Raw genomic sequence first — 22,035 nt, forward strand, 5'->3', positions numbered from 1 at the left:
ACAGTTCCACCGCCCACTCTTGGAAAAACTAAACTTCTGCACCACATCCTCAATCACACATTAACAGTTCCCATCAAACACCATATCACATACATAGCCATCAGCTTTTGTTTTGGCCAAAAGATGTTTTAAGCCGCCACCATGACAAGGTGGACTTTTTTGGTAGGGCCCTACTCTAGTCTAACCTATTAAACATTTCTAAAATATCCAATACTCTTTTTTGGTATATTTTTATTTATTTTTCTATAAGGTAATGTGTCACAAACATTCTTTAAAATGACCAATAATACCACAGACAAGACACAAATACCAAATAGTAGAAAAGACACCGCCTCAAACGTTGGTGAAAAAGAAATCACATTTTATTCTGCCTCCTGTGGCAACATTTCGATCCAAAGATCTTTCTCAAGCACAAATACCGTCACACCATGGCCAGACCATATATTACCACCACATAGTGACCGAATAATACTACATACAAGGAACAAATGCCGCCACACCATGACCAAACCATATATTACCACAACATAGTGACTGAATAATACCACATACAATGAACAAATACCACCACATCATGACCAGACCACATATTACCACCACATAGTGACCGAATACTACAATACTGATCAGTAATGGAAAAGCACAATACTAATATTACCATATGTGCCATTATATGTATAGTATTCAAGTAATTTAGGGATCACTGGTGACATTATACACTGGATTCCTGTATGTAGTGTCAGTGTACAGATAATACAGTGATCACCAGTGGAAAAATGTTAAAGGGGTGGTCCGAAACACAAATTAATTTTCTTTCTAAATGTCTATCCATTTAATGCCATAATCTAATCTATTTTCTGATATATTTGAATTCAAAAGTACTTATTCTTCCTAACTCCACTATCTAACTACTTAATTTTTTTTACTACTTCTTTTTTGATGATGCTTTATTTGAGAATCCCAATGCTGCTTCAGCCTCTCTCCCCTCCTTCAAACAAAGCGTCATTGGTGACCTTCATTTCAGGAGCTGGGCTAGTCCCTGCTCTTCAAGACCATGCTTCAATTGTCAATTCTGACAGATGCTCAGTAGATTCCTTTCAATGTACACTTTTCTCCTCAGTGCACAGTGACAATGCACTCTTTTGCCGGCTCTCATCAGAACTAACGAGCCAGCAAAAAAGTGCACAGTCAGCACGCATTGTAAGATGCTTACCTGGCATGCAGAGACCAGTGTCACCCCAGCAAGTGATGTTTAGATTAAAAATTAGTGTTTCTGACCACCTCTTTAACTCATTAGGAGCCAAATAATTTTATTGCTAATATCTCCACAATGGAGAGGAGACATTAAAAAAAAGGTTTATTTCTGCTCTCCAGCCAATATTACATTGTGTCACATCCAAGCTCTTTCTACCACCCGTCGCCTCCAGCTCAAAAATATTTCCAGAATCCATCCTTTCCTCAACCCTCAATCTACTAAAATGCTTGTGCACACCCTCATCATTTCCCGCCTTGACTACTGCAACATCCCTTTCTGTAGTCTCCCTGCTAACACCCTCGCACCTCTCCAGTCCTTCCTTAACTCTGCTGCCCGACTAATTCATCTCCTCCGCTTCTCCAGTCTGCAAATCTCTTCACTGGCTTCCATTTCCTCAGCGTATCCAGTTCAAATTACTAATACTGACCTACAAGGTCATCTATAACCTGTCTCCTCCTTATGTCTCTGAACTAATCTCCCGATACCTTCCCTCACGTAATCTCCGGTCCTCCCAAGACCTTCTCTCCTTCACACTTATTCGCTCCTCACCCAACCGCCTCCAAGACTTCTCTTGAATAGCCCCCATCCTCTGGAATTCTTTGCCTCAACATGTCCGACTATCAACCACATTCGGATCCTTCAGACGGAACCTGAAAACCCACCTTCAAGAAAGCCTACAGCCTGCAATGACCTCGTTACCTACTCACCACTATGGGAGATATCACCTCAACCAACACCGGAACTGCTGCAACCCACCAACCTACTGTCTCCTTCCCATCCATCCTGTAGAATGTAAGCCCTAAAGGGCAGGGTCCTCTCCCCTCTGTATCAGTCTGTGATTGTAAGTTTGTTTACTGCAAGTGATATCTGTAATTTGTATGTAACCCCTTCTTATGTACAGCACCATGGTATCAGTGGTGCTATATAAATAAATAATAATAATAATATCTAGTTGCACAGAAAAAAAAATGATGAAAGGTTATTTTTACAGGTTTGTTTTTGGATCAACAATTTGAGAACTATCAGCATTTATTAACTCAAGGAAATACACAATTTCTCTGTAAATAGTTCAGAGAAGTTGTCCTCACACAATAATAATAAAATAAATTCATTATTACTATTACTACTGATATCCTGTAAGCAGGCCCTGGGGACCGGAATTTCCCACACCTAATTACACCCAAAAGAATTCTGTGAAGCTTATCTTATAATTCATGAGGTTCAGCTTGTCCAGGTGTCATCCTATAAAGCAGGAATTCCTGTGATTTATAGGCAGACTGATTCAGACATGTCACTTGAAGAAATTGTAGGAACCAGCTTCTTATCTGCAGAGCACAGAACTCTGGGATCTTTGGGGAGTGATACTGTCCGGGCATTTATGGAAACAAATAAAATGCTACTGAATAATGTGAAACCAGCAATACTGTCACTAAGGCAAGAGGTAAGTCCTCGAAAGGCAATTCTGTAAGCAGCATTTATAATATATGCTAAAGCCCCAATATAATGGCATACAGTAATTCACACAGAATTTACTAATAATAATTATTAACTGAAATTGAAGCTCATGTAAACACAAACATTGCCATCTATTGCAACGTAAATCTATTAAATGTAATAATAAAAAAGAACACCTTTATATTACAAGATAAAGCGCCCATCCACCTCTGACATTAAAGGAAACCTGAGAGTAGATTCATGCTGCTCAAACTATGAGGAACATGAATCGGACACTGACAGTATTATTGCAGTGTTTCAAAAAAAATATACTAAAATAGGAACAGAGAAAAAACTGTGGCACTCACCCCATGGCTAAAAAGTTATTTTTTTTATTATATACCAAGTGGAGAATACAGACAGAGATAAAACAGAGACGGCCGTTTCACGCTGCCAAGCGCTTCATCCAGGCTCTGTTCTCGCCTAACCCCCATTACATCCAGTTTTGCCAGATGGGTGGAGACATATAAAAAACAATTACACCCAATTTACATAGAGTCAATGGGGCTTAGGTGGAGCTGAGAACAGAGCCTGGATGAAGCGCTTGGCAGCATGAAACGAACGTCGCTCTTTTTTTGTCTGTTTGTATCCTCTCCACCCGGTATGTAATAAAGGAATTATTTTACAGGGTGAGTGACACAGATTTTCCTCTGTTCCTATTTTGCATATTGCCTGTCTCCTGTCGATTGAGTACCACATGCGGCTATGCTATAACTGACTCAGGACCTAAATAATGATACTTATCTCCAGATTGCAATTAATTATTTGATTAGTCAAATAATTAATTTGATTGCAATTACTAGTAGTGTCCAGCTATCCTCTTTTCATTTGTTTGCATACTTTGAAAGCTAGCTGGGGACTATGCATCTCAATTGACTAATCTGAGTAGGGTCCCCAGCAGTTTCCCCCATCACTTCCTTGCCTCTTCAGAGAGGAAGAAAACAGGAACTCTAGTGCCACCTATTGAAGGTAGCAACCCTAAAAGTCAATATTGACCCTTCAACCCCTTAACAACTACTGATACTTGTTAAAACAGTGCCCTTATTTCCTCATCATCATTTTAAATTGGCTTAGGGTTTAGGGTTGGGCTTGGGGTTAGGGTTTTTTCAAAAGGTCAGGGCAGCATGGTGGCTCAGTGGTTAGCACTGCAGCCTTGCAGAGCTGCGGTCCTGGGTTCAAATCCCACCAAGGACAACATCTGCAAGGAGTTTGTATGTTCTCCCCGTGTTTGCTTGTGTTTCCTCAAGGTTACTCTAGTTTCCTCCCACACGCCAAGGATATACTGATAAGGAATCTAGATTGTGAGCCCCAATGGGGACAGTTATAATGTCTGTAAAGCGCTGCGGAATAAGATATTGTTATATAAGCAAAGCATAATAAATAAAAGGTGAAAAAAATGATGATGATATGACGGCTAGTGTTGAGCATAAGTGCTCGCTTCTCAAGTTTACATCAGGGTGCTCCGGTAAGCACCAAGTATCACGGGTGATCAAGTGACATGCTTTGTGACTGTTACACAACCAAAAAAAACATACATGGGCAATCCTCACACTTTTTTTTTTACACCTGTAAAACATGCGAGGTGGGGACTCAAGCATGTTACCTGAGCACCCAATGCAAACTCGAGTAGCGAGCATTTGCGCTCAACACTAATGACGACATGTTCAATATGACAGCCTAATGTTATGAAATTCTGTGTAGTACCTTTGGTTTAAAAATCCTCACTATACCCCTGGATAAAATCCTTGAGGAGTGTAGTTTACAAAATAGGGATAGGGTCACTTGTAGAGTGTTTCTGTTGTTTGAGCATGTTAGGGGCCCTACAAATGCGACATGTCACAAGCAATCTATTTCAGACAATTTGTGTTTCAAAATTCAAATACAGGGTGGGCCATTTATATGGATACATCTAAATAAAATGGGAATGGTTGGTGATATCAACTTCCTGTGGCACATTAGCATATGGGAGGGGAAAAACTTTTCCAGATGGGTTGTGACCATGGTGGCCATTTTGAAGTTGGCCATTTTGGATCCAACTTTATTTTTTTCAATTTGAAGAGGGAAGATATCGGGAGATTAATTCAGAGATATATGGAGGAGACAGGTTATAGATGGCCTTGTAGATCAGTGTTAGTAATTTGAATTGGATGTATTGAGGGAATGGGAGCCAGTGAAGAGATTTGCGGAGGAGTAGCGAGGAGAGAGGTGAATTAGTCGGGCAGCAGAGTTAAGGATGGACTGGAGAGGTGCGAGGGTGTTAGTAGGGAGGCCACAGAAAAGGATGTTGCAATAGTCGAGACAGGAGATGATGAGGGCATGCACAAGCATTTTAGTAGATTGAGGGTTGAGGAAGGGATGGATTCTGGAAATATTTTTGAGCTGGAGGCGACAGGAGGTGGAGAGGGGTGGATGTGCAGTTTGAAGGACAGGGCAGAGTCAAAGGTTACTCCGAGGCAGCAGACCTTCAGTACGGGGGAAAGCGTGATGTCATCAATTGTTATAGATAGGTCAGGTAAGGAAGATCTGTGAGATGGGGAAAGATGATCAGTTCAGATTTGTCCACATTCAGTTTGAGAAAGCGGGAGGAGAAGAAGGAGGATATGGCTGATAGACACTCCGGGATTTTGGAGAGCAGAGAGGTGACGTCTGGGCCAGAGAGGTAGATCTGAGTATCATCGGCATATAGGTGGTTCTGGAATCCGTGGGACTTTATGAGTTACCCCAGGCCAAGTGTGTAGATTGAGAAGAGTAGGGGTCCTAGAACAGAGCCTTGGGGGACTCCAACAGAGATAGGGTGGGATGAGGAAGTAGTGTGGGAGTGGAAGATGCTGAATGTGTGGTTGGAAAGGTATGAGGAGATCCAGGATAGGGCAAGGTCTTTGATGCCAAAGGAAGAGAGGATCTGTAGTAGGAGGCACTGGTCAACTGTGTCGAAGGCAGAGGACAAGTCTAGAAGGAGGAATATAGAGTATTGTCCATTCGCTTTGGCTGTAAGTAGGTCGTTCGAAATTTTGGTCAGGGCTGTCTCAGTGGAGTGATGGGGTGGAAACCAGATTGTAGATTGTCAAAGAGCAGGTTAGATGAGAGATGGGAAGAAAGTTCAGCGTGGACGTGCTGCTCTAGGAGTTTGGAAGCGAATGGCAGCAGCGATATTAGGTGATAGCTGGACATAGTGGTTGGGTCGAGGTTTGGCTTTTTGAGGATAGGCCTGATTTTAGCATGTTTGAAAGCAGAAGGGAAGGTACCGGAAGTTAGTGATAGGTTGAAGAGGTGGGTTAGAGATGGGATAAGAGTGGTGGCAAGGTTGGAGAGGAGGTGGGATGGGATGGGGTCAAGTGCACAAGTGGTGAGGTGTGATTTGGAGAGAAGGTGAGCAAGCTCCCCTTCCGTGATGTTGGATAAGGAGGTTAGGGGGTTTGGGCATTGGTCTGGTATATAAAGGGGTTGTGGTGGTTGAATAATAAAGACTTGCTGTGTTTGGTCTATCTTGTTTTTGAAGTGCATGGCGAAGTCCTCAGCAGAGATTAGGGAAGTTGGAGAGGGCAGTGGTGGGCAGAGGAGGGAGTTAAAAGTATTGAACAACTGTTTAGGGTTGTGGGATAAGGAAGATACAAGAGATGTAAAGTAGGCCTGTGCAAGTGTTGCTTGTTTGAGTGCAGTGAAGTCGTCTTGGGAATGCGTTTTCTTCCAGTTCCGTTCAGCAATTCTGGATGCTTGCTGAAGCTTTTTAGTGGTGTTATTGTGCCAGGGTTGTCTATTGATTCGTCGCACTCTGTTATGCATGACAGGGGCGACCGAGTCGATGGCTGATGCAAGAGTGGCATTGTAGAAACTAGTGTCAGTGTCTGTGTCATGGAGTGAGGATATGGAGGACAGTGGTAGGATAGAGTCCCTATAGATTATAATGGGTAAGAGATGCATCTGTGACAAACAAGAATAAAACTTGCATCTGAAAATTGACATCAGAATGAGAACTCAAAAGAGAGAGGCCATTTCAATGTACTATAGCAGAGCTGGGCAAAGTGCGGCCAGCAGGCCACATTCGGCCCTCTTGCTGTTCCAGTCCAGCCTGCGGACTGAGACATTCAATACCTAAAAACAGTGGCCCACACTCACCACCTGTCTGCCACCGCCTCCTCAAGATGCAGATAGCGGTGAATACATTGGTGGAGTTAAGAACCGCCAGTCCCCTCTTCCACTAATTAGCATGTGAGGCACCAGATGCGATGACGTCATTACATTGCGCTGGCTGTGTGGAAAATTATTGCACCGGAGACCAGAGCAGAAAAACACCGGGTGAACGAGAGTGAGGAGAGTGTATCTTGTATATTTTTTTTCATATTTGTATGAGATGTGCGCATGTGCATAGGAGGCTATGTGGGGGGGCTCATACTGTATATAGGGAGGATATTTAGGGGCTCATACTGAATTTAGGAGGCTATGTGGGGGCTCATACTGTATATAGAGAGGATATTTAGGGGCTCATACTGTATATAGAGAGGATATGTGGGGGCTCGTACTGTATATAGAGAGGATATGTGGGGGCTCATACTGAATTTAGGAGGCTATGTGGGGGCTCAAACTATTTAGGGGGCTATGTTGGGGCTCATACTGTATATAGCGAGGCTATGTGGGGGCTCATACTGTACATGGGAGGCTATGTGGTGGCTCATTTGGTATATAGGGGGTCTGTGTTCGGGCTCATACGGTATATAGGGGATGTCAGCATTCTTAATTCTACTCAATGTTAAGTCATACAATTAGTATCATCATAAAATAATAATTATTATTAATATGTTAATATAAATATTGAGCATAATTAATTTCAATTTATTGGTTTGGCCCTCAGCAACAGTCACTGTATCCCATGTGGTGCCTTGGGAAAATGAGTCGCCCACCTCTGTACTATAATGATTACCTTGATTAACAAAATGAGTGTGATTTCTTAATTAAAGGTATATTAGAATGTATTTTTCACTGACATTTTGCATATTTATTTTATTCTTTTCCTCAAGAACCCCTTTAAAGTGGATCTGCAACCAGATTTAACAAAATAAACTGCAAACATGAATCAGTATATCTCCTACAGATCTTTGAAAGGTTAAACTTAATATCCACCCATATAGACTAACTAAAGAGAATCTGTCACTAGGTTTTTGTTAGTTAAGGGCCCGTTACACTAAGCGATATCGCTAGCAATATCGCTATATCGTCACTAGTTTTGTGACGCTGCAGCGATGTTGCTAGCGATATCGCTATGTGTGATACTTACCTCCGACCGGCTCCCCCGCTGATTATTGCTGATTGCGCGAGAACGGCCTGGGCCGTTTCTCGTCGGCCACTTCCTGCTGGGCTTCCTGCTGTGGCGACGAGCGACACGTGGATGCGGGCAGGAGGACGTCTTCATTGCCGCGTCTGACAGGTAAGTAGCGACCGCCGACCGCTGCTATGTCGCTGGTAAGATCTGCCTGTTTGGCAGCTCACTAACAACCACTTAGCGATGCACCAGCGATCCTGACCCGGTCATGTTGTGGTCGGGATCGCTGGTACATCGCTAAGTGTAACGGTACCCTAAAGCCCCCGTTACACACAGTGAGATCTCTAGCAATGTCACTGTAACGTCACTGGTTTTGTGATGTAGCAGCGATATTGCTAGCGATATCGCTACATGTGATACTTACCTCCGACCGGCTCCCCCGCTGGTTATCGCTGATCGTGCGAGAAGGTCCTGGGCCGTTTCTCGTCGGGCGCTTCCTGCTGGGCTTCCTGTGGCGCCGACGAGCGACGCGTGGACGCGGGCAGGAGGACGTCAGGATCGCCGCGTCTGACAGGTAAGTAGCGACCCCCAATCCCTGCTTTGTCGCTGGTGAGATCTGACTGTGTGGCAGCTCACTAGCGACCACTTAGCGATGCACCAGTGATACTGACCGCGTCATATCGCTGGTCGGGATCGCTGGTGCATCGCTAAGTGTAACGGTACCCTTAGGCCTCATACCCATTGGCGATTAAAAAAACGGTACAATTTCTGGACTGGAAAAAAGGGTGGAGTGTTATGCCAGTGTCCTGCGATTTCTATGCGATTTTTCATTTTCCATCCGTTTTCCATCCGTTTTTCTTTCCCAGCCACTCTTTTTCTACAGTCATTTACAGGACCATTTACAGTGTTCTGTACCACAGAATGGTGATGTATCTGTTAAAAATGGATGGAAAACGGATGGTCCATTTTTGGTGCGTTTTTTTAATCGCACCCATTGACTTGTATTGGCAAAAATTGCTGCAAATCGCAGCATGCTGCGATTTTTTCCTCAGACCGATTTTGGCTGAGAAAAAAAATCGCAAGTGAGATGTCACCCATTCACTAACATGGGTCAGATTGCAATCCGATTAAAAATCGGATTGCAATCATCCGATTTAATCGCCAGTGAGTATGAGCCCTTAATCTGAAGACAGCATGAGGTAGGGGTTGAATCACAGATTTCATTGATACCTCTCTTATCAAGCTCTGTCTCTGTAGTTTATTTGCTATGATTGTTTTACCACCAGGAGCTTATTTTTGATTGTGCCTCCTGGTCTAAAGGTACTGTCACACTTAACGATGTACCAGCGATCCCGACCGGCGATATGACGCGGTCAGGATCGCTGGTACATCGCTAAGTGGTTGCTAGTGAGCTGCCACACAGGCAGATCTCACCAGCGACATGGCTGGGGATGGGGGTCGCTACTTACCTGTCACACTAGGCGATCCTGCGTCCTCCCGCCCGGCTCCACGCTCGTCGCTCGTCTCTCCACAGGAAGAGCAGGACGAGAAGCGGTCTTGAACGTTCTCGCGCGATCAGCGATAACCAGCGGGGGAGCGGGTCGTAGGTAAGTATCAGACACAGCGATGTCTGCCACGAGAAGTGGTGAGTTCTCCTTCAATGGAAGTCTTCAAACAGAGGCTGGACAGACATCTAACTGGGATGATTTAGCGAATCCTGCTTTGAGCAGGGGGTTGGACCAGTATTGTGACGTAATAGTGATCTCACCAATGATATCGCTGTGTGTGTCACGGATCAGCGACTGGCCCCCCTGCAGGTTATCGCTGATCGTGCCCGAAAGGTCTGGACTTTTTTTTGGTCGCTCATGTCCCGCAGTGTAGCATGCATCGTCACATTTGACACGTACTCAACGACCTCGTTAGTGACTCAGAAGCAAGACAAAGGCGTGGATTTGCGTTCCCGTTTCCACGCCTCCCTCTGCTCCGATTGGTGCTCGCTACAGCGTCCTGATTGGCGGGCTTGCTTTTAAAAGAAGGTAACATAATAGCGCTTCAGTTCTTTGTTCCTGACCCGTGTGTGCCGCATAGGCAGCATCAATAGTAAAAAGTTGGTTACACTTGTCAAGCACTATGCTTGACAAGTGTGACCAACCAGTCAATCACTTTTCCAAGCGATGCTTAAAATCGCTTGGAAAAGCGCAAGCATTCCGAAAGCTAAAAACTCTTGTGCTTTGCGGGAAAACGCATGTGAATTCCACATATGTTTTACCCGCGGCGGGGAGTTGCGGAAATGCTGCGGACATTTCCGAAGCATTTCTGCAACGTGGGCACATAGCCTTAGACTGAAGACCAAACATAGGGACGAGTAGAAAGCTGCTGCTGCACGATGGGTGATAGGTGAACCAGCTGGCCAGTATTTTGCTGGATTTGTGCAAATCAAATACCCAGAAAGTCAGAAAGTGGTTGAAACTGAACGTTTCAGGAAAAATTGTAACAAATTTAATTTCTTACAAACTGATTCACTACTAGGAACACACTGCGTTCATGGCCGTAAACTTTTGCAAACTATTTATCCTGCAGCGGCTAAAGTCAAGATGGATGTTTCCGTCCACCATAGGTAGCCATTTAAAAAATATATATATATGCCATATTATATGCTTTTAAATTTGGTTTTCTGCGGACTTTATTGCACCTATACAGTTAAATGGTATGCAGAACACTTTTTGCTTTTCTGATGAATGGGGACTATGGAAATATTAAAATATACACCTGCAAAAACTCCTAACCTTTACCTTAGGTTAAGTGTACAGGTCAGTGGCACTCTGATAATGTAGTTTGTGATTTTGCCCAAGAACATAATGGACTTCAAAATCAACATGTTCTAGAAAACAAAAATTATTTAATCAGAGTACTAGATGTGTTTAGTGAAAACTAAAGGCAACTACCAAAAACAAATTAATAAGAAATGGCATATTTAAACATTTTTCCAAAGTTAAATTGCTGCAGTTTTCTGGGAATTTTTTCATGCAGTTTGAGCCAAAGCTAGAAGTGGATTCGAGAGGAATAAAAAGTGCAAAGGAAGTACGGTAATTCAACATCTGGTTTTCACCCAAAAAGATCCTATAGAAAACATTGTGGTGACATTTTTCTAGAAAATGTTGTGTATGAAAACACATTTAAGAAATAAAAAATGGGAGATCCAAAACTTTTTGGCACGATGAACATCCGGAAAAAGTGTCCAAATGCCGGTGACACAATTTTTTTTTCTTTTGTTTTGTCTTTGCTAAATGTCTTTACTTTACTTTTCTTTATAATAGCCAATGATTTACAAACTGCAGACAGGGGGATAAAACACTGCAGTCAGCAATGGTAGATATTTATGTCCCAGTGTCGTCAACTCATTAGAGGCAAAAATATTACAGATCGTGTTATTATTAGGGACGGGTTATTATTACTTCAACAGCCTCCTCCTCTGTAATCCAGCGGAATTAACCTGATGACAGACTGGTGTAGAAACTTTTCAAAGAAAAATGGATGACAGTAGAAAATAATTTCAATTTACACAAACAGCCATTATATATCCTTATTCTAAACTATCAAAAAATAAAAAAAAACTTAGATTAACTTGTATTAGTGTCTAAATTTCACATCTTAATCTTATAAGTCTGTATGGTTTTATGTGCAGTAGGTATTGCACGACTAATCCGATTGTGTGCACTTAAGTGTATTTAATTATCGTAGACAATTTTTTTTCACAGAACAATAAAGAGGTTGTTCGGGACTTCTACATTGATGGCCTATATTTAAAGATAGGTCATCAATATCTGATCGGTGCCAGTGGTAGTCAGATGTGCTCAGTTATGGAGCTGCACACAAAAGCTCAAACAATTGCATAGTTTCCTGGTACTGCATGTCCTCCCCCTACTAGAATCGATAGGGGGCTTATATGCAATAGCCGGCCGCAACCACTATGCAGTTGATGGAGTTGTGTAGTGTCGCTCCACAACTGAATACCGGCAGCAGCCAACCGGAAAAGGTATTACACCGTCACCGATCAGATATTGATGAACTATCATAGCAATAGACCACCAAGATAAATGTCACGACTCACGGACAACCCCTTTAATTTGAGAATTCTCTGTTACCGGACAGAAGTGCAATATGGAAGTTGAAATAATAGTTACAAGGTTAACTATAAATCTGAACACAGAAAAGCCCATGATCTTGTGGTGAAACCGATCAGTAGGGGTCTCAGCAATTGGATCCCCTCTGATCGTACCTACCAACTTTTACAGTATAGAAATAGGAACAAACCAAGTGGCTTGCATACCATGCCACAGTAAATTTTGACCATGCCCCAAGTCAAACTCTTTTGTCATTTCATTCTATACTGGCAGGAGGAAATGTCAGAGAATCAAAATTGTAGAAAGTCAAAGCTTTTTTGTACTATTAAAAAAGCATTATGAACGTGGCTTCACATCCATCTGCACCAATAATGCTTCATATTAGGGGGAAAATGCCTAAAAGAAATGCAACAAGCACACAGTAATCAAAGAGGATTGTTATTGTGTCCATTGGTGCAGAACCCTGCAGAAAATGTGACCTGCTGGGACAGAAGGACCGCTCCCTCAAATTAGGACAGTCCTACTGAAATCAGGACAGTTGGGTGCTATAGTAACACCTGTGTGGCTAGAGTGTTCATTACACCCCAAGATTATTATTTTGCAAATATTATTATAAATATTTTAAGGGGTTGACTTTTTCAAAGCAGGTTATTTAGGGGGGATTTCTAATATATATTTATACCAGCTTAAGAGTCCAGCCTTGCCTGTGCATATTATCACCTGTATATAGTATATACCTGTATGTCAACTCCCCCTGTATATAGTATATACCTGTATGTCATCTCCCCCTGTATATAGTATATACCTGTATGTTATCTCTCCTGTATATAGTACATTTCTGTATGTGATCTCCCCTTGTATATAGTATATACCTGTACTATATCTCTCCTGTATATAGTATATACCTGCATGTCATCTCCTACTGTATATAGTATATACCTGTATGTCATCTCCCCTGTATATAGTATATACCTGTATGTCATCTCCTCCTGTATATAGTATATACCTGTATGTCATCTCTCCTGTACATAGTATATACCTGTATATCATCTCCCCTGTATATAGTATATACCTGTATGTCATCTCCTCCTGTATATAGTATATATCTGTATGTCATCTCCCCTGTATGTAGTATATACCTGTATGTCATCTCCTCCTGTATATAGTATATACCTGTATGTCATCTCCTCCTGTATATAGTATATACGTGTATGTCATCTCTTCTGTTTATAGCATATACCGGTATGTCATCTCTCCTGTATATAGTATATACCTGTATGTTATCTCCCCTTTATATAATATATACCTGTATGTCATCTCCCCTGTATTTGGTATACACCTGTATGTTATCTGTCCTGTATATAGTATACACCTGTATGTCATCTCCCCCTGTATATAGTATATAACTGCTTGTCATCTCCTCCTGTATATAGCATATACCTGTATGTCATCTCCCCCTGTATATAGTATATACCTGTATGTCATCTCTCCTGTATACAGTATACACCTGTATGTCATCTCCTCCTGTATATAGCATATACCTGCATGTCATCTCCTCCTGTATACAGTATATACCTGTATGTCATCTTCACACTGTATACAGTATATACCTGTATGTTGTCTCCTCCTGTATATAGTATATACCTGTATGCCATCTCCCCTGTATATAGTATATACCTGTATGTCATCTCCCCCGTATATAGTATATACCTGTGTGTCATCTCTCCTGTATATAGTATACACCTGCATGTCATCTCCCCTGTATATAGTATATACCTGTATGTTATCTCTCCTGTATATAGTATACACCTGCATGTCATCTCCCCTGTATATAGTATATACCTGTATGTTATCTCTCCTGTATATAGTATACACCTGCATGTCATCTCCTTCTGTAAATAGTATATAGCTGTATATCATCTCTCTTGAATATAGTATATACCTGTATGTTATCTCTCCTTTATATAATATATACCTGTATGTTATCTCCCCTGTATATAGTATATACCTGTATGTCATCTCCCCTGTATATAGTATATACCTGTATGTTATCTTTCCTGTATATAGTATACATCTGTATGTCATCTCCCCTGTATATAGTATATACTTGTATGTCATCTCCCCCTGTATATAGTATATACCTGCATGTCTTCTCCTCCTGTATATAGTATATACCTGTATGTTATCTCCCCTGTATATAGTATATACCTGTATATCATCTCCCCAGTATATAGTATATACCTGTATGCCATCTCCTCCTGTATGTCTTGCAATTTCCCTCCCATCTGTACACGGTGGAGGCGCAGTCTCTGCTGAGAAGTTTCAGTGGCCCTTGAGTAAGCCGATCGTACCGCCCTTTCTTCCATTTCTGTACTCATTTCTGTATGTCTTAGCTCCCTTTCTTCTTTCTGTAAGTCTTGCTCATTGAGGCGTAATACAGCTTTTCTCTTAGAGAAAGCAGATTTCAACCTTGTGGGAGTGTAATACAATTTAGATAGAAATTGTAAAGAAGGACTAATTTAGAGTGGCATTACTTGTAGCTGTATAAATAAGTTTAAAGCAAACCAGGCATTGTCAGGTTGGCGCTGTTACACCGATTAAATTGATACCTGGGTTGGAGAAATCTGTTTTGTGCTTCTTTTTTAAATTTGTGTTTGAATGTTTAAGTTATTCAGATGCTTCATGCCAGACAAAGAGAAGTTCCTGATTCTGGGCTCCCCCTGCAGTCTGTGTCAGAGGGTGGTCTGTGTCGGCATTGTAATATATTGTGTTATTTCAAGCTTTACAGAAGGACAATAGCACCATAGAAATGATAAGAATAACAGGCCTCAGTTACCACAACAGTCTACAAGGAAAACTGTTGCTCATAGCAACCAATCACAGCTCAGCTTTCATCTTCAAAACAGCTCTGGTGAAATGAAAGATGCTTAGTGATAGGTTGCTATGGGCAACACAGGCAGTGTAACCTGTTGTGGTCAAGAAGATGAGCCTATGAAATAGATACATTTTGAGCAATGTGTGTGTGTGTATATATATATATATATATATATATATATACACAAAATAAAGGGAACAATAAAATACCACATCCTAGATATCTCTGAATGAAATATTTCAGTTGCAAATTTTTATTCAATACATAGTGGAATGTGTTCAGAACAATAAAACATAACAATTATCAATGTAAATCAAAATGAATATCCCATGGAGGTCTGGATTTGGAATGATACTCAAAATCAAAGTGGAAAATCAAATTACAGGCTGATCCAACTTCAGTGGAAATGCCTCACGACAAGGAAAAGATGCTCAGTATTGTGTGTGGCCTCCACATGCCTGTATGATCTCCCTACTGTACAATGCCTGGGCATGCTCCTGATGAGGCAGCGGATGGTCTCCTGAGGGATCTCCTCCCAGACCTGGACTAGAGCATCTGCCAACTCCTGGACAGTCTGTGGTGCAACGTGACATTGGTGGATGTAGCAAGACATGATGTCCCAGATGTGCTCAATCGAATTCAGGTCTGGGGAATGGGCGGGCCAGTCCATAGCTTCAATGCCTTCATCTTGCAGGAACTGCTGACACACTTCAGCCATATGAGGTCTGGCATTGTCCTGCATTAGGAGGAACCCAGGGCCAACCGCACCAGCATATGGTCTCACAAGGGGTCTGAGGATCTCATCTCGGTACCAAATGGCAGTCAGGCTACCTCTGGTGAGCACAACCCCCATCTGTGAACGTCGGACCCTCAGACCATCCTCATGGAATCAGTTTCTAACCATTTGTGCAGACACATGCACATTTGTGGCCTGCTGGAGGTCATTGTGCAGGGCTCGGGTAGTGCTCCTCCTGTTCCTTCTTGCACAAAGACAGAGGTAGCGGTCCTGCTGCTGGGTTGTTGCCCTCCTATGGCCCCCTCCAAATCTCCTGGGGTACAGGCCTGTCTCCTGGTAGCACCTCTAGCCTCTGGACAATCTGCTGACAGACACAGCAAACCTTCTTGCCACAGCTTGCATTGATGTGCCATCCTGGATGAGCTGCACTACCTGAGCCACTTTTGTGGGTTGTAGAGTCGGTCTCATGCTACCACGAGTGTGAAAGCATAACCAACATTCAAAAGTGACCATAACATCAGCCAGAAAGCATTGGTACTTAGATGTGGTCTGTGGTTCCCACCTGCAGAACTACTCCTTTATTGAGGGTGTCTTGATAATTGCCAATAATCTCCATCTGTGGTCTATTCCATTTGCACAACAGCATGTGAAATTGATTGTCAATCAGTGTTGCTTCCTAAGTGGACAGTTTGAATTCACAGAAGTTTGATTTACTTGAACGGTGTGTGTATATATATATATATATATATATATATATATATATATATATATATAAGAATTTAAGCACAGCAGAGTAAAAAAACAGGGTACAAAGTCTCACAGGCATATACCAAACCTTGTAAATGAAATAAAAAAAAGTTGAAACAGTGCTCCATGTAGCAGTTATAAGGAGCTCTTTATTGGCCAATGTGTGCTGAATCCAGGACCGAAACGTCACCACATGGGCCAATAAAGAGCACCTTATAACTGCTACATGGAGTGCTTTTTTTAATTATATACCATATTTTTCGGATTATTAGACCCTCCGGATTATAAGATGCCCCCCAAATTTTGAGGAGAAAAAAAGGAAAATTTTTTTTAAAAAAATAAAATGGTGGTGCTTCTTATAATCCATGCGTCTTCTTATTGCTTGCCGGGGGTTGGGGTGAAGCGGGGTCCCAGGATCACTGCTGGAGGAGGCAAGAGTGGGGTGATGCTGCAGGCCGCAGGGTTAGATGAGGGGGTGTCCAATGTGCAGTGCGCCGCTGCGGATATCCTGTGCTGTGGGTGTCCCCGGTGGCAGTGCTGCCTGGGGTGTCTGCTGCCACTGCCCAGGGTGTCCGCGACCGCCGCTGCCCGGGATGTCGACTGCTGCTCCCCACCGCCACTGCTCAGGGTGTCCGCGGCTGCTGCTGCCCGGGATGTCGGCTACTGCTGCCCGGGATGTCCACTGCTGCTGCCCAGGATGTCCGCCGCTGCGGGGGGCTCTGCCGAGATTTCGTGAAAGGCCAGAGCCCCCCGGCAGTTCTGTGGTTTCCTCCTCTGTGGTGGACTCTAGTAAAATGGCCACCGGGGGGAGATGAGATTTCAGTGCTGCGGCGAACATCACGGGCAACAGCGGCAGCGGACACCCTCGGCAGCAGCAGCGGACATCCCAGGCAGCAGCGGCAGGTAGCAGCAACGCGGCGGCAGCAGACACCCCCTCATCCTAGCCTGCAGCAACGGTACCAGTAAGCGGTTACCAGTATATCCGCATTGCGAGACGCACCCCCATTTCCCCCCCAACAGTAAATATATATATTAGATATTTATTATATATATGTATATATTAGATATTTACTATACGGGGCTTTATGTGTGGAGTGAGTGTGGCTATGTGGAGTGGGCGTGTCTTGATACACTCACACACGCACACATACACTCATTTTTATATATATAGATTTTATATATACAGTAGAGATATTTGTATGTACAATTTTTTTACTATGTTCGTTTTACTTTAAAACTGACCTGGCAATACGTTTCCCCAGGTCAGTATGAGTATGAAGATACCAAACATGCAAAGATTTTGCTTTATTTAAGTGGTGAAAAAAATTCAGAAATTAGTAGGAAAAACATTTTTTGTTGTGTCGCTACTTTCCAAGAGCTGTAGCGTTTTCAATATTTGGGATATAAGGCTGCTGTGTGAGGTCTTGTTTTTTGCGCTCCAAGCTGATGTTTTTATATGATGTTTTGATCGCTAATTATTACATTTTGTTTGTGCTGCTATGGCAGCCAAAAACCTATAATTCTGGCTTTTCATTTTTTTTCCTCATTACGCTGTTTACCAATCTGATTACGTAATTTATTTTATATTGTGATAATTTGTACTTTTACCAACATAGCGATACCAAATATGTGTATTTTTTTCCTAAATTTATTTCTTATTTTTTAATGGGGCAAAAGGGCGGTGATTTGAACTTTGACATTTTTTGTTTGATCGCTTGCTTCTGTTAAATATCTATATAACTAAAATCACAGTCTCCTACGAATGTCAGCTACGGGCTGTCACTCACAGAATTACTATGATAACAGACACAAGGGTCTTCAGCAGACCCCTGGCTTTCATAACAACACATCAGCCTCTCGCGATCACATCATGAGAACTTTGATTGGCTGATAGAACTGGGCGCCCCCTGCAATTTTGTGTTAAATGCTGGTGTCACAGATAAACAGCAGCATTTAACATGTTAACAGCAGCAGGTTGAGCTTCGCACCAGCCGCGGCTGTTAGAGAGAAACTTCAATGTTGTCAAGACACCTCTAGCACTCAAAACAATTAGAAAAATGTCCAAAACGAAGTTGCTTCCAAAAATAAATTCATTTATTTCATTACAGCATATTGCTCATCATGCACTGGGAATTCATAGCCAATATATAAACTTGTTACAGCAGAATATTTAAGCCCCAACGTTTCGGCCCATCTGGCCTTTATCAAGGGTTAACTCTGCACATTGCAATAAGTGCGCGTGGTGAATCCCAGAGAGAAACTTCAGCTATTATCTGCAAGAAAACCTGCAGGCTCAGCTTGCGAACCCGCATCAAAGTCAGGAAACCGACTTATCATGGCATTGGACATCATAAGACATTAAGGGGTTAACTCCAAAATCTAGAAAATCAAAACATTCGAGTATCGTAATTAATGTGGACAGTGTGTGAATATGATATATTTTAACTCTCAAAATTTTTGATTTAGATCTGATTTTGAAAAATTGGCTGATAGAGAAGGAAGCAGGTTACAAAGTTTCTAATATTGAACATAACTATTTGGGCAAAGTTTGGAGACTTGTATCTCTTTGATTCTTTCCTCTGATAATGAGTACTTTTACAAGAAAAAGCCATCAGAGTCCCTAAAAATTCTTTAGGGTATATGGACACAATGTCTTTTTTAGAAGCCGCCTGAAAAAAACACTAAAGAAAGCTACAGAAAATGAACAAAATGCACACATCAAAACAAAAACAATTTGCTGTGCATGTCTTGTCAATCCAAGATAATCAGGCCGCTCTTTGATGTATGTCATGAGAGTGTGGTGTAAGTTTTTCATGAAGGCCGGGGTCACACTAACCGATGCAAAATACGGTCCGTAGTATACATGCGTAATACAGATGAATGACCCCTAAATAGTGCTCCTTATGTCATCCGTAAGCAAGGTGTGGTCGCGTATTTTGCGCATGTCAGCATCCGTATGGAATCCGTATGTAATCCGTATGGAATCCGTATTGCGAGATTTTCTCGCAGGCTTGCAAAATGGACATCTAAAGGGAATCTGTCACCCCTTTTTTGTGTGTCACATAAGGATTCTCTTAGTACTTTTGCTTCCCCCTGACCCCGCACCTTTCATGCATAAATACCTTTTTTATATCGGTTCAGATGTATGTAAACTGCCGCTGTCCGGTCCGCTGGGCGGGGCTTATTCAACTGCTCCCCCCCTCCCTGTCTTGCTCTACGCATTTCTTCTTGTGTAGACCAAGACAGGGAGGGGGGGAGCAGTTGAATAAGCCCCACCCACTGAACCGTACCGTGGCAGTTTACATACATCTGAACCGATATAAAAAAGGTATTTATGCATGAAAGGTGCGGGGTCAGGGGGAAGCAAAAGTACTAAGAGAATCCTTATGCAACACACAATTGAATGATATCACTATATGATCTCTCAAAAAAGGGGTGACAGATTCCCTTTAACGGTTTAGAGGCCAGCTAACTATTTAAATCATTAGCCTGCACCCTATTTATTGGCTCAGGAATAGGTGGCTGCCTCCATTCTGTCCATTTGTGACCTTGCCTTCACTAGGTGTGTTGGTGTTGTACTGTATGTGCAACATGGCAGACAGTTTGACTTTCAACACAACTGAGCAGGTTCTCTTCAACTGGCTTTTGTCACGCTGCTTTGGTCAACCATACCCAGTGATAGTGGATCCGCGGAGGAGACGCATGTGGGTACATCCACTTTTGAGGCAACAACTCACAAGAGGTGATTTTTACCGCCTCTATTCTTCTCTGTGGGAGCATCCTGCAAAATTCTACCAATACTGTCGCATGAACTTTGCAACATTTGATCGACTCTTGGAGACAGTGCCCCCTGGGATAACCTTTCAGGACACAAGGATGCGCAAAGCTATATCTGCAGAGGAGCGACTTCTACTCACATTATGGTATGTACTACACAACCACATTCTCTATGTTCATGATGTGTTGCCCAAAGTATGTATTTATTGCTTCATGGACTAATTTTAATGCCCTCATCTTATTCCAGATATGTTGAAATTTACAGACCAGAATGTTATGTGTAATATGTACTGAATATCACTTAGTCATTGTGCGACCAAATATGTGTGTGTTAGTAGATCTGAAATCCTAACAAGTTTGGTATGTATGTACCTGGTGTTTTGTTAATTTGTGCATTCTAAAATGTTCCTTTTCTGTTGTTCTTCAGCTTCCTGTCCACTGGCCTGTCTTATGCCACTCTCCACCATGAGTTTCTGATTGGAAGATCTACCATTTCTGGCATAGTCAGGTCGACATGTAGTGAAATATGGTCAACACTACATCAAATCGTCATGCCCGAGCCCAGGATGGAAGACTGGTTGAGGATATCCAGGGACTTTGAGGAGGAATGCCACTTTCCTAATTGTATTGGGGCCCTTGATGGCAAACATATCCGGGTGCGTAAGCCGCCGAACTCTGGCTCCCAATTCTTCAATTATAAACAATACTTTTCTGTTGTATTGTTGGCTCTGGTCGACCCTCAATACAAGTTTAGAATTGTTGACATTGGGGCCTATGGAAGGACGGGAGACTCTCGAGTCTTCAATACTTCCATTATGGCTCGGCGGCTACACACCAACCAGTTGGATCTACCACCACCACGAAAGCTACCAGGCTCCACTCAAGAATCTGTCCCTTATGTCCTTGTGGCAGATGAGGCGTTTCAGTTAACGTGCAATGTCATGAGGCCATATCCCCGGCGCAACCTTGACCACCGGCGCAGAATTTTTAACTTGCGCCTATCACGTACACGGCGACTGGTGGATTGTTCTTTTGGCATTCTTTGTGCAAAATGGCGGGTACTCCAGTCTGCCATTCAGCTGAGTGAACAAAATGTTAATGAAGTTGTTAAAGCCTGTGTGGTTCTTCATAACTTCACCAGGATACATGATTGTTCCTCCTCTGCTGGTGTTGTGCATGGGTTGGACAATGTGCGTGGGGCGAGACCACCTATCAACCCTCAACGTAGACCGCTCTCTGGCCTCAAAGTGCATGATATTTTCACAAATTGCTTTATTTGTTATTTTTGTTATTTACAGTGCCCTCTTTTATTACATAGTCCCCTCTCTTTTTAGATATAAAATGACTGCTGAGCGAGGAGCCGGTGACCAAACTACCAGTCCATCAGCTCCTACATTAGAAAGGAAGCTTTCCCATGCTCCATCAGCCATCATTGCATTATACAGCTAACAAGACAGGACGGTATGTAATAAAAAACAGGGCTCTATATAATCCAATATGTAAGGTCTGTCACATTATTAAAAATTATTATTAAAAAAGCCATTAGGTCTTCATCCAGCATCATCAAGCTAATACATACATATATATAGAGAGCTGCAAGAAGATGAAAGTCTAGAAATAATAACAGCAGAGTTAGTAGCAGACTAAAAATTAGATCTTTGAGTGTAGTGTGGGCTCTTCGGATGCTTCCGGATTATCAACGACCAAAGGGGCGGCAAATTTTTCGACCGCCCCGGGCGCCACACACAGTTGCTACACCACTGGTGTAGG

This window comes from Dendrobates tinctorius, unplaced genomic scaffold (genome assembly GCF_039654945.1).
Source record: "Dendrobates tinctorius isolate UK_male_01 unplaced genomic scaffold, ASM3965494v1 ptg000145l, whole genome shotgun sequence".
NCBI lineage: Eukaryota > Metazoa > Chordata > Amphibia > Anura > Dendrobatidae > Dendrobates > Dendrobates tinctorius.